The 12,179-nt window shown below is 50.4% G+C and overlaps 1 long non-coding RNA gene across 1 annotated transcript; it reads right to left on the bottom strand.

The window, feature by feature from the left end:
* Positions 1–253: 253 nt before the first annotated feature.
* Positions 254–5,026, bottom strand: LOC120219675. Its single transcript, XR_005525352.1, has 3 exons — positions 4,286–5,026; positions 3,546–3,751; positions 254–760 (listed from the first exon to the last, which is right to left on the bottom strand). It is a non-coding gene; the product is annotated as an uncharacterized LOC120219675 (long non-coding RNA).
* Positions 5,027–12,179: the final 7,153 nt, after the last annotated feature.

Below are 12,179 nucleotides of genomic sequence, written 5' to 3' on the forward strand. Positions count from 1 at the left end.
TTAATAAAATCACTTTTTTCTCCCACTCCATAACAAACAATATGCCTTAAAAGTCCATAAGAACAACATCTTAAGAGGCACCTGGGTGGCTCAGTCAGTTGAGTGTACGACTTCAGCTCAGACATGATCTCATGGTTCACGAGTTTGAGCCCCGTGTAGGGCTCTGTGCTGACAGCTCCGAGCCTGGAGCTGCTTCGGATTCTGTGTCTCTGTCTCTCTCCACCCCTCCCGCACTTCGTACTCTGTGTCCCTCCCTCTCTCCATCTCTTACGAAAATAAACATTAAAATTTTTTTAAAAAAATGAAGATGGAAAATTAGCAAATGCAGTAAATATTGGTGTCCAAAAGTAGCCATCTAAAATGAACTCTAACAGGAAAGCAAAATTTCATAGAAAACAAGTATTTTTGTATTTTATTTTGAAAAACATACTGAAATAAAAAGAAGTATATTGTCTCTTAGTTTACAATTCCAAAAAGCCAAGAATTCACTGTATTTTTGGCATCACTTCCTGAAATCCTTCATCATGTTTGACCATCCCAAAATCATCACAGAGAGGGTCATTTGTATAAAAACATAAAAGGACTTCAAGAAATTTTCCCCAAGGTCTGCATGAAATCTCTTGCTAATTAAAGCACTTACTAGTCACCACCCTGGCTGATTTTTGCCTTGTTTTCAAGTATTTTCATCAACTTATTTTCAGTTCTTGTTTGTCAAGCACGTGGCCATCTCCAACATTACCTTGGACAGCTTCACACGATCCTGTAAATTTGACAAGATTTAAAATTTCACTTAGACATCAATTTCCAATGACGAGAAGGCCTGACACACAGGGATGTATATTCAAACAGGTGTTTGAGGAGGAGGGGTCATTGGTTTAGTTTCATGCTCTGCCGTCAAGTGCAGGGATGTGACATTGACTCTCAGATGTTCCGCACCACCCAGAGCAGGAAGGAAAACTTCCAGCATGTAGTCGAACTCTCATTTTATAATTCAGCCGAAGGAAACCGAACCAGTAACCCCAGGTCATGCAACAAACGAGGAACAGCTCAGGCTAAATTCCAGCTCTGCACTGTGTCCTCTGTAATCAACCAGGTGGAAAGAAAATGCAGTTGATGTGACAAGACTTACTCTCTTGTCACCCCCCTCCCAACCTGGAGAATCCAAATAGCTCATCCCCGAACCTGCTCAGTCACTCTCCCCATAAAAGGCCAGCCCTAGGCTGACAGAGCCCAAAGCCTGCACTGAGCAGTGTGGGATCAAATCACTGTTCACTGGGTCTAAACAAGGGCGACAGCATGGTTATTAGCTAATCCTGAAAACTGCTGTTTCAAAAGCAATATTCAGGGGGCGAATCACTGAAATAAAAACAAAACCAACCAACCAACAATTCACGTATCATCTAACAGGAAACAAAGGGAGAGGATCCACCCCACTAACTGAGGGCTTCTAATCCGCCAAGCCAGGCTGCAAGCCCCAGCCTGAAGCCTCACCCTGCCCAACCCCACCCTGCTGGGCTTTTTCTCCAGAACATCTTTAGGGAGGGGCTGGTCTTATGCAAGGCGGGTAACACTTTTCATTGCCTCCTGGCTCTGGAACCCAGCAGCAAGGCGCGTGGAGGTGGGTGAGAAACCAAAGTGACAGAGAGGCAGTTAAGCAATGCAGGTGTAACACATAATTTTCTTCCTGACTGAGTAATAAAATTCACCTTGGAACCACGGTTGTTGGTTCGTAGGGGATATTACAAACCAGCTCAATCCGGCTTGTAGAGAAAGAACTAACAAATCCTCGCAGTCACTTCTGAACTCAGAATTACACGGCCTGACCTGAGAAGTTCTAAATAGTCTTTTCCACATTCTAGAAGTATTCTTCATTTGGCCAAGGAAGTCGCCAATGGTGACCTGGTGTTAAACTGCACTTGGACCTGAGCCATGCAAATCGGGCCAGTATATAAAGTATTTGCTTTAGATACTTCAGTGGTTACTCTTGGCTTCAAGCTGAAATTCTCTGGTCACTGAAAGCTTGCAGCTCAGGAGTTCTTTCCTCAATTGGCCCTCCAGCCGCACCTTTCCAGGGGGTGTGAGCTCCCACCAGCGCCCTGGTCCTGCTCAGCCAGCCTCGGACCCAGCTGCACCCCTCCTGCCTCCATAGCCCCCTCTGCTGGGCCATGGCCTTCTGTTGTTTCTTCCCGCGGAAAGCCCTCCTGACACCTTGAACCTGGCCTAGAGACCTCTCTCAAGTGGCCCCGGAGCACCCAGCAATTCTGCCCTCACAGCTCTCCCCGCTGCCACTACTGGCCCCTCCTCCCCCCCCCCCCCACCCGCCCTGCACGGGCTTCTTGAGGGTTATTTTACACGACGTCCCCGGTGCCTGGAAGCTAGTGGATGCTCGGCGGCCAGGGGTTGGATCCGATGGAGTCTGGGAAGAAGCTAACGCTGATGAACACCTACCAGTGCTAGGCACCCCACTAATTTAGATACATCTTTCTTTTAACCCCTCAACGGCCCTAAACTGTAAGGCTCATTAACCCCATTTTGTGGGTAATGAAATCAAGTCTACAGGGTTCGTTGTGGCAAGGAACGCGCGGGGTAGGATTGAGCAGTCAGCAGCTGCGACGCCCTCTTCTGCAGGCGGGTGTCAGTGCGCAGGCCCCGCCCACCCTGCCGGGGCCCCGCCCACCCCTCCCTGACGCCCCGCCCCCGTCCAGACGCTCCGCCCACGCTTCCTGGGGCCCGCCCCCGCCCGGACGCCCCGCCCAGCCCTGCCCGGGGCCGCTCCCTCGCCCCAACCTCCTGCAGCGCCACAGTGGGCAGCAGTGCCCCCTCAGCATCCTGCACTGCTTGGGCGGGAAAGCGTCCCGGCGGCCTAGGCGTGTGGCCCAGGAGACAATGGGAAAGGTGGTCAGCAAAGAGGGGTGGGTGTCCCCGCGACGTGCCCTGTGGACAGATGCGGGCACGGCTGCTACCGTCTGGGACAGCAGCATCTCTACCTTGTCCTAGGCCGGTCTCGCCCCTGCAGCCTCGACTGGTGGCGTCTCTGCGACACCCCTGCTCCGCCAGGCCGCGTCTCCCCGACAGAGGCCAGCCCTCCCCGCGCCAGCTCGACAAGATGCCCTGGGCAGGGGCAAGTGCAGCTGGACTATCTGCCCAGTGGAGGGTAGTTAGGGGTGCCTGGCGCGGGGCTGCGGACGGCTGGGTGCTGTGCTTCCGGGGTTGGGGGGGAGGGCAGGCGGGCGCTATGTCCCAGAGGGGGAGGGGGGAGGGCAGGCGGGCGCTCTGTCCAGGAGGGGGACGGGGGAGGGGGGAGGGCAGGCGGGCGCTCTGTCCAGGAGGGGGGGGGAGGGAGGAAAGTTGGGCACTCTGCCTCGGGGTTGGGGAGGGTTGGTGCAGGGCTGTGAGCACAGTCAGCCGGTGCCCGGGCGTGGCCTGGTTCCCACATCTGCCTCCTGGGCACCTGCCAGCAGCACGCTCTGATGCCCTGCTCTGAGCCTGAGACCCACTCTCTGCACATGTCTGCCTGGGACACGGAGCTCACGGGCTCGACTCACCTGTGGCGCTGTCTCCCCGGAGATGGGGGGCTCCTTAGGTCAGGGTCTGCTCTGCTGTCCCGGCTCCAGCACGGTCCTGGGACTCAGGAGCGGGGCTCTGGGACACCCCGTCCCTCCAGTGGTCACCAGGGAAAGCTTCCAAGCAAGTGAATTGTCCCGTGGCCCATGCAGGGTTGTGCAGGGGACCACCAGAGAGTAAGATCACCCTAAAGGAGGAGGCATCACAAGCACGCAGGTTAACCTTTCCTTCGTGTGATCTATACATCCAAGCTACTCAGATTTTGAGGCAAATTACTGCATTTTACATCCACCATCCTTTCCTCCCTGTTTCTAACCCACCCTTACACTAGGTGTAAATTACTGTGGGAATTCTGAAAGAGTCATATCATTTATACTCAGCGAAGGGACTTCTATCTTGATCGACCCCATTCTCCTCCACAGGTTCCTATGCAGAGTGAGCCCTGGACACTCCCGAAGTGGGCGCTACTAGTTTCAATGACCACAGAGGCCCAGGCAGGACTTTTCACTTTTCAAAGGAAGGAATTCATGCTTAACCTCATCTATGACATTCATTCAGTTACAGATGGTTTTTAAATTGTAACTTAAATATTCAAATTAAGTGCTGCCTTATTGGGAGGAGATTATATACATGCTTATTTAACAAGGCTGTCATTTCTCAAAACATTTTCTGACATGTTTTAGATCATGAGAAAAGCAAACTTGTTTCGTTAGAATAATACCTCAAATACACAGGATTCTGACTGGAGGATGAGCAGGCTGAAGATCTTCTGGTCCCCACTTCCCTCCAAGTTTCTTCAGTTCACATTTAGTGTTCTTTCAACACAAGCAGGTGAAAATCCCTTTGCCGACGCAAAAAGGAACAGGCCTGACCGACCTCATTTCGCCAGAGGGAATGCGTGGTGTCATGTCTGCCAGTGCTTGAGGACACGTGTGCATTTTCCTTGCTTTCCTTTTCCTTGAAATTGTACCAGGAAGTTGCAGATGCTCTGCGCTAACCTATCGCTCTCAGTAGAAGCTCAGTAAATGACCTCCAGCAAAGCTGGGTCACTTTGACCTTGGCTGTACTGATCTTCATCATCCTAGTTCTCTCCACCCCACCTCCCACCCAGTCCCGTCCCACCAACAGATGTCCTTCTGTCACCTACGTGTGTCCTGCTGTCCTGCATTCTGTCCCTTGTGTGTCCTATGTCCCCGTGTGTCCTTCTGTCTCCTGTGTCCTTCTGTCCCCTATGTGTCTCCTTTGGTCCCCGTGTGACTCCTTCTGTCCCCATGTATGTTCTTCTATCCTGTGTCCTTCTGTTCCCTACTGTGTCCTGTCCCCTGTGTGTCCTTCTGTCCCCTATGTATGTTAACAAAAGGACTCATCTAAAGCTCACAGTGCCTTTTAGAGGGCACCTTTTGGGGCGCCTGGGTGGTTCAGTCAGTTGAGCGTCTGACTTCAGCTCAGGTCAAGATCTCACAGTTCATGGGTTCAAGCCCCGTGTTGGGCTCTGTGCTGACAGCTCAGAGCCTGGAGCCTGTTTCAGATTCTGTGTCTCCCTCTCTCTCTCTCTGCCCCTCCCTCACTCATGCTCTGTCTCTGTCTGAAAAATAAATAAACATTTAAAATTTTTAAAACAAAGTACCTCTTTTTTTAGGCTGCCCTTGAGGACTGAAATAGTGGGAAATTGTTAAGAATTCTTTCTTTTCTTTTAAAGGAATGTGTCTGTAAATACGTAAGTACTGTGGGTGAGGCTCGCGGTCATCTCGTATCAGGTGTCCCTTTCCTGAGAATGCCAGTTCTCACGCATCCACACTAGTCTCTCCCGGTCGGCACCCCAGCCCTGATCCTGTCTACACAGCCCTGCGGTCTCTGCGGCACTAGCAGTCACACCGCCAGCTCCTCTCCATGCACCCCTGCCCTGACCCTGGTTACATAGCCCTGTGGTCTCTGCAGCACCGGTGGTCACTCCTTTCCCCAGATGTCTAGCTGCCTCATCCGCTTTCCGGTGGAGACAGGAAGTGAGAGCATGAGCTGATCTCTGCTGCTGTCCGTCAGGCTACTGCTGCGTTTCCCACCTTGGCTAGAGGTAAACACAGCTCACGACACCCTTTCCTACCATCTCTCAGCCCTATGTCTCTTTACACCCTCCTCCTCCAGTTTGTGCACAAAGCTTGAGACAATCTCAAGGAGAAACTTACTAAAATCTAAAACTAGGACCATGCTCTAAAAATACTTGGAGTATGAATAGAGAGGATGGTCTGAGGGTGGATATACAGTTGACCCTTAAACAATGTAGGGGGTGAGGAGGCATCAACCCCCACACAGTTGAAAACCGACATCTAACTCTGGACTCTCCCCAAAACTGAACCACAAATAGCCTACTGCTAACCAGAAGCCTTAACAGTAACATATATCATTGATTAACCTGTATTTTATATGTTATATGTGTTATATAACATATTCTTAATCCAAACTCAGCTACCAGAAAAGAAAATGTTATTAAGAATCACAAGGGAAATCGATTTATGGTAAATCTGCACGTAAGTGGATTCACAGAGTTTGAACTGTATTGTTCAAGGGTCAGCTCTACTGTTAAAACCTAACAACCACCCCCACCGTCCTGAACATGAGACAGAGTAAGGCCGGAAGGATGTGAGAGAAAAGAAAGACTTGTCACCAAACTCTGTATACTCTACTCTATGGAATCAAAACTCTAGGCAATCAAAACTCTAGGGAATCAAAAGGCAGCATCCAGGAAGAGAGCAGATTGGGCAAACAGACCCATTTCTAGGCACCCATCTGCATCACCAAAGATGTCGTTTACAAGGAGTGTGCAGTCAGGCAGGTGGAAAGGGTAGAGAATGCAGGGCTCCGGACTGGACTCTGAGCTTTATCAGTAACTGTGGTGCAAGTCCTGTTTCCCATTCGAATGCCCAGTAACTTAGTGCTGGGTCTAGTAGCCGTGCTATGAAGTCCTCCCAGCACCAGGCAGGAGTTTTAACTTAAACAGATGTGATGCATATTAATGGCCTAATGTGACATCAAAGGAGGAGTCTGAGATTATTTTCTTTCTTTTCTCAAATGGACTTTGCTCTGGCTCCTTTTCTCACATTGTCAGGCTTGGTGTGACGTCTAGAGGCTCAGTGTTAGAAACAGACTGTTACTTAAGGATTCGCCGTGTGGCTGTGGCTGCCACTCACCGAGACTAATTTCCTGTGCAGAGATGGGCCCACGGTCGGCTCTACCTAAAGCAAAAGAGAACAAAATGAACTCAGGAAGGCTTAGGATATCATACCAACAAGTATCGAGAGTAAAACTTTCTTTAGAGAGTCTGTTTCTATTACTTTATTTTATAAATGCTGTTTTTCAAATATTTTAACATATAAGAAATAAAAAACATTTTGAATTAATCTGTGTAAGGTCTAATACTTGAAAATGGGATATGTTCTGTGTATCACTAAAGTACACAGATAGAATAAAATTTAATAATTTGATTTCAGAATCTTCCTATCCCCTACTGTCATACTCAGGGAAAACACAGAAAGATGAGCAAAAATACACTGTAGACCAATAAATAAAATGTAGACTTGATAAAAATTTTGAATGTGTAATTTAGTTTTGAGAGAGAGAGAATGATTGGGGGGAGGGGTATGAAGAGAGAGGGAGACACATAATCTGAAGCAGGCTCCAGGCTCCAAACTGTCAGCACAAAGCCCAATGTGGGGCTCAAACCCACAAACTGCAAGATCGTGAGCTGAGAGAAGGTCAGACACTCAACCTACTGAGCCACCCAGCCACCCTTAAAATGGAGACTTTAAAGGCCCCCCCCCCCCACTTTTTTTTACGTTGAGGAATTTGAAAGAGAAATTTCTTTTTGTAAATGTCAACTGATCTTACAAGCCTAGCTAGATGCTCACTATTCCGTTTGGCTTCCCAGCCTCCAAGCAGAAGGTGCTGTATTCGCAGAAGCCCTGAGTGTACCACAGAGGTAGAACGCTGCGTATCTGCTTTGGGGGTCTACTGTGTGTCCGGAGTGGAGGCGTGTGGCCAAGGTGTTTGCCAGTAGAAGTTCTCTCCACGACTCTGAGTGGGAAACCAGTGACACACAAAAAGCAGAGACCACACTGACTCTGCTCTGGCACCAGTGGCCACGGAGGTGGCTGCTGGGACCACTTCGCAGGGGCAGCGGTGACACTTTGCATCCTGGTCTGAGCTGTGTGAGTGATACAGGTGGCAGTGTGTGCCCAGCAGACCCCGTCTGGGGCATGTTTGGGCTTAAGTCCCAGCTCATTTGTAATCTCTAACTCTGATTATCTGGCTCCTGTGGTCTGTGATCTACTCAATATATACTTTATACTTCATATTTTATATCTTTTTTAATTTAAAAATATATTTTAATCTGGTTTCCGCAAAATATAGCTAAATTTGGTTTTGTTGCTCATAACAAGAAACTAGGGACAGGAGCAGCTACAGGGAGCAGGCTCTCAGGAAATCACTAGAATCTGGGCGTCCTCATTTGGACTCTGAGGGCAGCAGGAAACGTCAACCTAGCATAAAGGACAGAACTCTGGGCGCCCGAGCCACACAGTGGCGAGCTGTTAACCAGAAACGCGTCTCAAGTGCTCATGAAAGGCAACACTATGGAGAAAGCAGTGGTGACCCACACAGAACAGTATGAAAGCCACAAGGAATTCATCTCTGGGAGCGGGTACTGGCTGCTGGAGTCCTCAACTGCTGGCCACGGGCCAGCTGAGAACAAGAGCCTTTCTGTGACGGCCCTGAAAGGGAAATGTGTGACTTCCAGTGACCGGGCTGAGGCGGACGAAGCCAGACTCCAAGCCGCATCTTGCTGGTTGCCGCACTAGTCGAATTCAGATTCCCCGGTTCCAAGAAGCGAAAGTCAGAGCTCCGGGAAAGCACGCCACCAAAGAGCTGACATGCGTCTCCAACACGCTGTGAGCCTCCCTCGCGAGACGACGTTGCCGGCCTCCCTTCCCACCAGCCGTCTCCCCTGCTGCCTTGCGGGCCTCTCCAGACGCAGCACCTGCTCGCGACAGCCAGCCAGCTCTGCGTGTGCCCTGGCCCGGGGCCAGACTCGGGGCCCAGCCCGCCCCGCGCGGCCAGCCACAGTCAAACCCAGGGGAGAGGGTTCTGCGAGTTTACGGCAGGAAAAAAGAAAGAGGAAGAGCTAAGCGCGAGCTCTGTCGGTGGAAAGATTCGACCTTGAGATTAGACTGAGATGGTCGATGTGGCCGAGGTTACCGGAGAACCTGCCATCGCTGGGCTGGATCCAGCGGCTGGGAGCCGTTCCAAATGTGCTCCGTTTTTACGGTAAGCGTGGGGCCGCTGGGCGCACCCCTGCCCAGACCTGCTACGGCAGCTTCCTGCAGGCCCGGCAACGCAGAAAGCCACGAAAACAGCGGGGACCCGGAACTATACTGTATTTCTGCAGCTGACTAAGAAATTCCTTTTACGGACATAGGTGGACCCTTGAGTGATGACCTGGGTTTTCCTTCTTTCAGCCTAAAGCGATACAAAAGGCAGCTTCCTGGGGCACCTGGCTGGCTCAGTGGGTGGAGCATCTGACTCGATTTCGGCTCAGGTCATGCTCCTAGGGTTGTGAGTTCGAGCCCCACGTTGGACTCTGGGTGCAGCGCCTGCCTCACTCTCTCCCGGTCCCTCCCCTACTCGCTCTCTCTCAAAATAAAGAAATAAACTATTGGCACACCTGGGGGGCTCAGTCGGTTAAGTGTCCGACTTCGGCTCAGGTCATGAACTTGCTGTTCGAGCCCTGCATTGGGTTCTGTGCAGGCAGCTCAGAGCCTGAAGCCTGTTTCAGATTCTGTGTCTCCCTCTCTCTCTGACCCTCCCCCGCTCATGCTCTGTCTCAAAAATAAAAACTATAAAAAAATTTTTTAAGTCTTTAAAAAAACCTCTACAAAAAGAAAGAAAGAAAAGGCAGTTACCATGCTTCTAAAATTGGAAGACCCGACGAATTCATTACTGTGTGAAGACTGCTCAGGGCACCAAACTTAGGATTCACCTCTGGGGGTTAATGGGGTTGGGGGGTGGGAATCCTGAGGTGTTTGTCTACTCGCACCAGCATGTATCCTGAAGGATCTGTGTATGTTCTGAAGCAATTGCAAAGTCAAGTGAAGCGACAGGGACCCACCCATGTGTTCTGGCCCAGCTGACCGGGCTTATTGCCCTTGAGATACTAGGGATTCCCTGGTATAATGTGAAGGAAATGAGTCAAAGGCCTGGGAGGATGGGAAGGTTGGTGAACTGCTCACTCCTCTCCTGGCTATGTCCCTTGAAGGGCAGGAAGACATCGTTCACCAAAACCTTGAGAAATATGGGGAAGGAGTGGACAGGAGTCTTTGCATATTGCCAAAGTGGCTTCAGGGATCACCGCATCTGAAATGAGCGCCCTGATTCCCGTCAGGAGGAAGATCACGGGGCAGAGGTGAGAACTGTCAGATGCAAAGCAAGTGTCATGACAGAAGAAAGCAGCTGGGTGGGGGGTCATCCTCAGAATCGTCTGACCTACAGAAGCCCAGGGGCTAAGTGAGTTCCCTGTGGCCAAACTATGAGGCAGCCCTGCCTGATGCATGTAACAGCAAACAACAGAACACCAAATCTCTAGGTCTGGTGAACAGAGGCGTGCTGTGCATCACTCTTCGGGTGACTCACAGCTGACAGGACCTGGTGAGCAGGACCCAGATGCTTCAGTAAGATGCTCGCATCCCTGGTGGGTGGGTAAATCCCGCGTGAGCACAGGGCTGACTTGATGTTCCTAACAGTCTAGAGGTCTAGAGCACGTTGACATATTCTCTCCTAAGTAAAGGTTAAAATGATTAACAAATACAACTGGAAAAACAGATATTCACATGTTAAAATAGTATCTTAAGCAAAGTCAAAAGACTAGTGATAAATGGGATTTTTTACAAAGTCTGTCATAGACAGAGGGCTAATTTTCCATAAAGAACTCCTTTGTATTTGTGGGGAAAAAAAAAACCACAAGAAACCACTGACTCAACTGAATGGGAAAATGACCTGATGGACCGTTCAGAGTAAAACAAACACAAATGAGTCTTAAATATAGGAAAGATATTTAAGCCTGACTCATGACAAGTGGCGACCACAGAGATACCACTTCTTCCCAATCGCATTGGCAAATGCCACAAGGAAGACATCACGCCCCGTGGGCAAGGCTGGTGGAGACGGACATTCTCATAAATTACAGGCAGGAGCATAAAAGTGGAACTTCTGCTGTAAAACGAGTCTGTGCGCCTCGAACTACAAGTGCACGTGCCCATTAGCTCAGCGTCCTCGCTGGGAGGACTCTGTCCCACAGACGCGCCCGCACGTGAACAGGGAGCGCGGGCACCAGTGCGCGGGCCGCAGCATTGCCGGAAATGGCCAAGGCCCGGAAAGAACACACGTCCACCGGTCGGGGCTGCACACAACACAAGGCAACCCAACACCATGCAGCTGTGAAAACACGGCCTCCAAGTGTAGATGGAGGACGTATGTCGGTCCTACTGATCGGTGACAAAGTGAGGTACGGAACAGCGTGCACGATGTGCTACTGTCTGTGTGAAGACGGCGGCGGGGGCAGGGCCGTGCGCTGCCGCTGCCGCTTCCAGGCTCAGCCGACGGCCAGGAAGCACGTGTGCACACTGCCCCACCTACGGACACATGTCTACAGGTGTGTCATCGGCTGTGACCACATTAAACTGAACAGGCGTTCATGCCGCTGGCACCGATCTACCCGGTTCCACACACATCCTTGTCTTGCTTACGTAAGCTCGTAGTCCGGCAGCAGAAAACCCGGCCCTCCCCACCCGCCATCCATCCGGTTAATCGCTCAGTTCCAGGACACAGGTGGGGAGCATCGGAACGGTTACCCCACGCCCCTGCAGCAAACGACACCACTGCCTAGACTACACAGCTGAGCACAGACTTCCATTCATTTCCGAGGCCACTTAGGTCAGCAACGTTTCCCTCACCCGCTCCAGAGAGGCAGTTTCAAGACTACTGTATTCCATCCTGGGACCCCCCTCAAACCTCGTAAACGATCTTTTACAAACGTGCAGACATTACGCACAAGGCTTTGTGACTCAAAGTTCTGTGGGTTTTGCGTCATGTCGCGCACCCAGCATGGCAGTATCATGCAGAACGCAGGCTTCATCAGCCGAGGAAATCCAGACGTCACATCTGGAAACAGCCTGAGGAGTGATAAACCGTATGTAGTCACTGCACTTACTTAAAGCTAGTGACGGACGAGGCTTCAGACTGGAGATGAAACCGTTTACAGGCCTGAAGAAACACAAATTCTCTCCTGCAGGAATAGCGTCCCATTGTAGAGATTTATAAATTACAAGTCCAAAACTTTCTCATTGACATAGCTAGGCCACACATGGATTTTAAAATAAACATATTAGGTATCTCATGCACACTTTCTTAGCAGCTCTGATGAACACCGCGGACGTACTCTGTACTATACACACTCAGTCTCCACGGCTGGGTTATAGTCTAAGAACTCTTGGCCAGTTGCTTGTTTGGAACCAGAATGAGATGACCCATCAAAACCAATGTAGTGAATAGTTCTCAATCCCTAATTCAGC

Source organism: Hyaena hyaena, unplaced genomic scaffold (genome assembly GCF_003009895.1).
Source record: "Hyaena hyaena isolate Hyena2069 unplaced genomic scaffold, ASM300989v1 scaffold_638, whole genome shotgun sequence".
In the NCBI taxonomy this organism is placed as follows: Eukaryota; Metazoa; Chordata; class Mammalia; order Carnivora; family Hyaenidae; genus Hyaena; species Hyaena hyaena.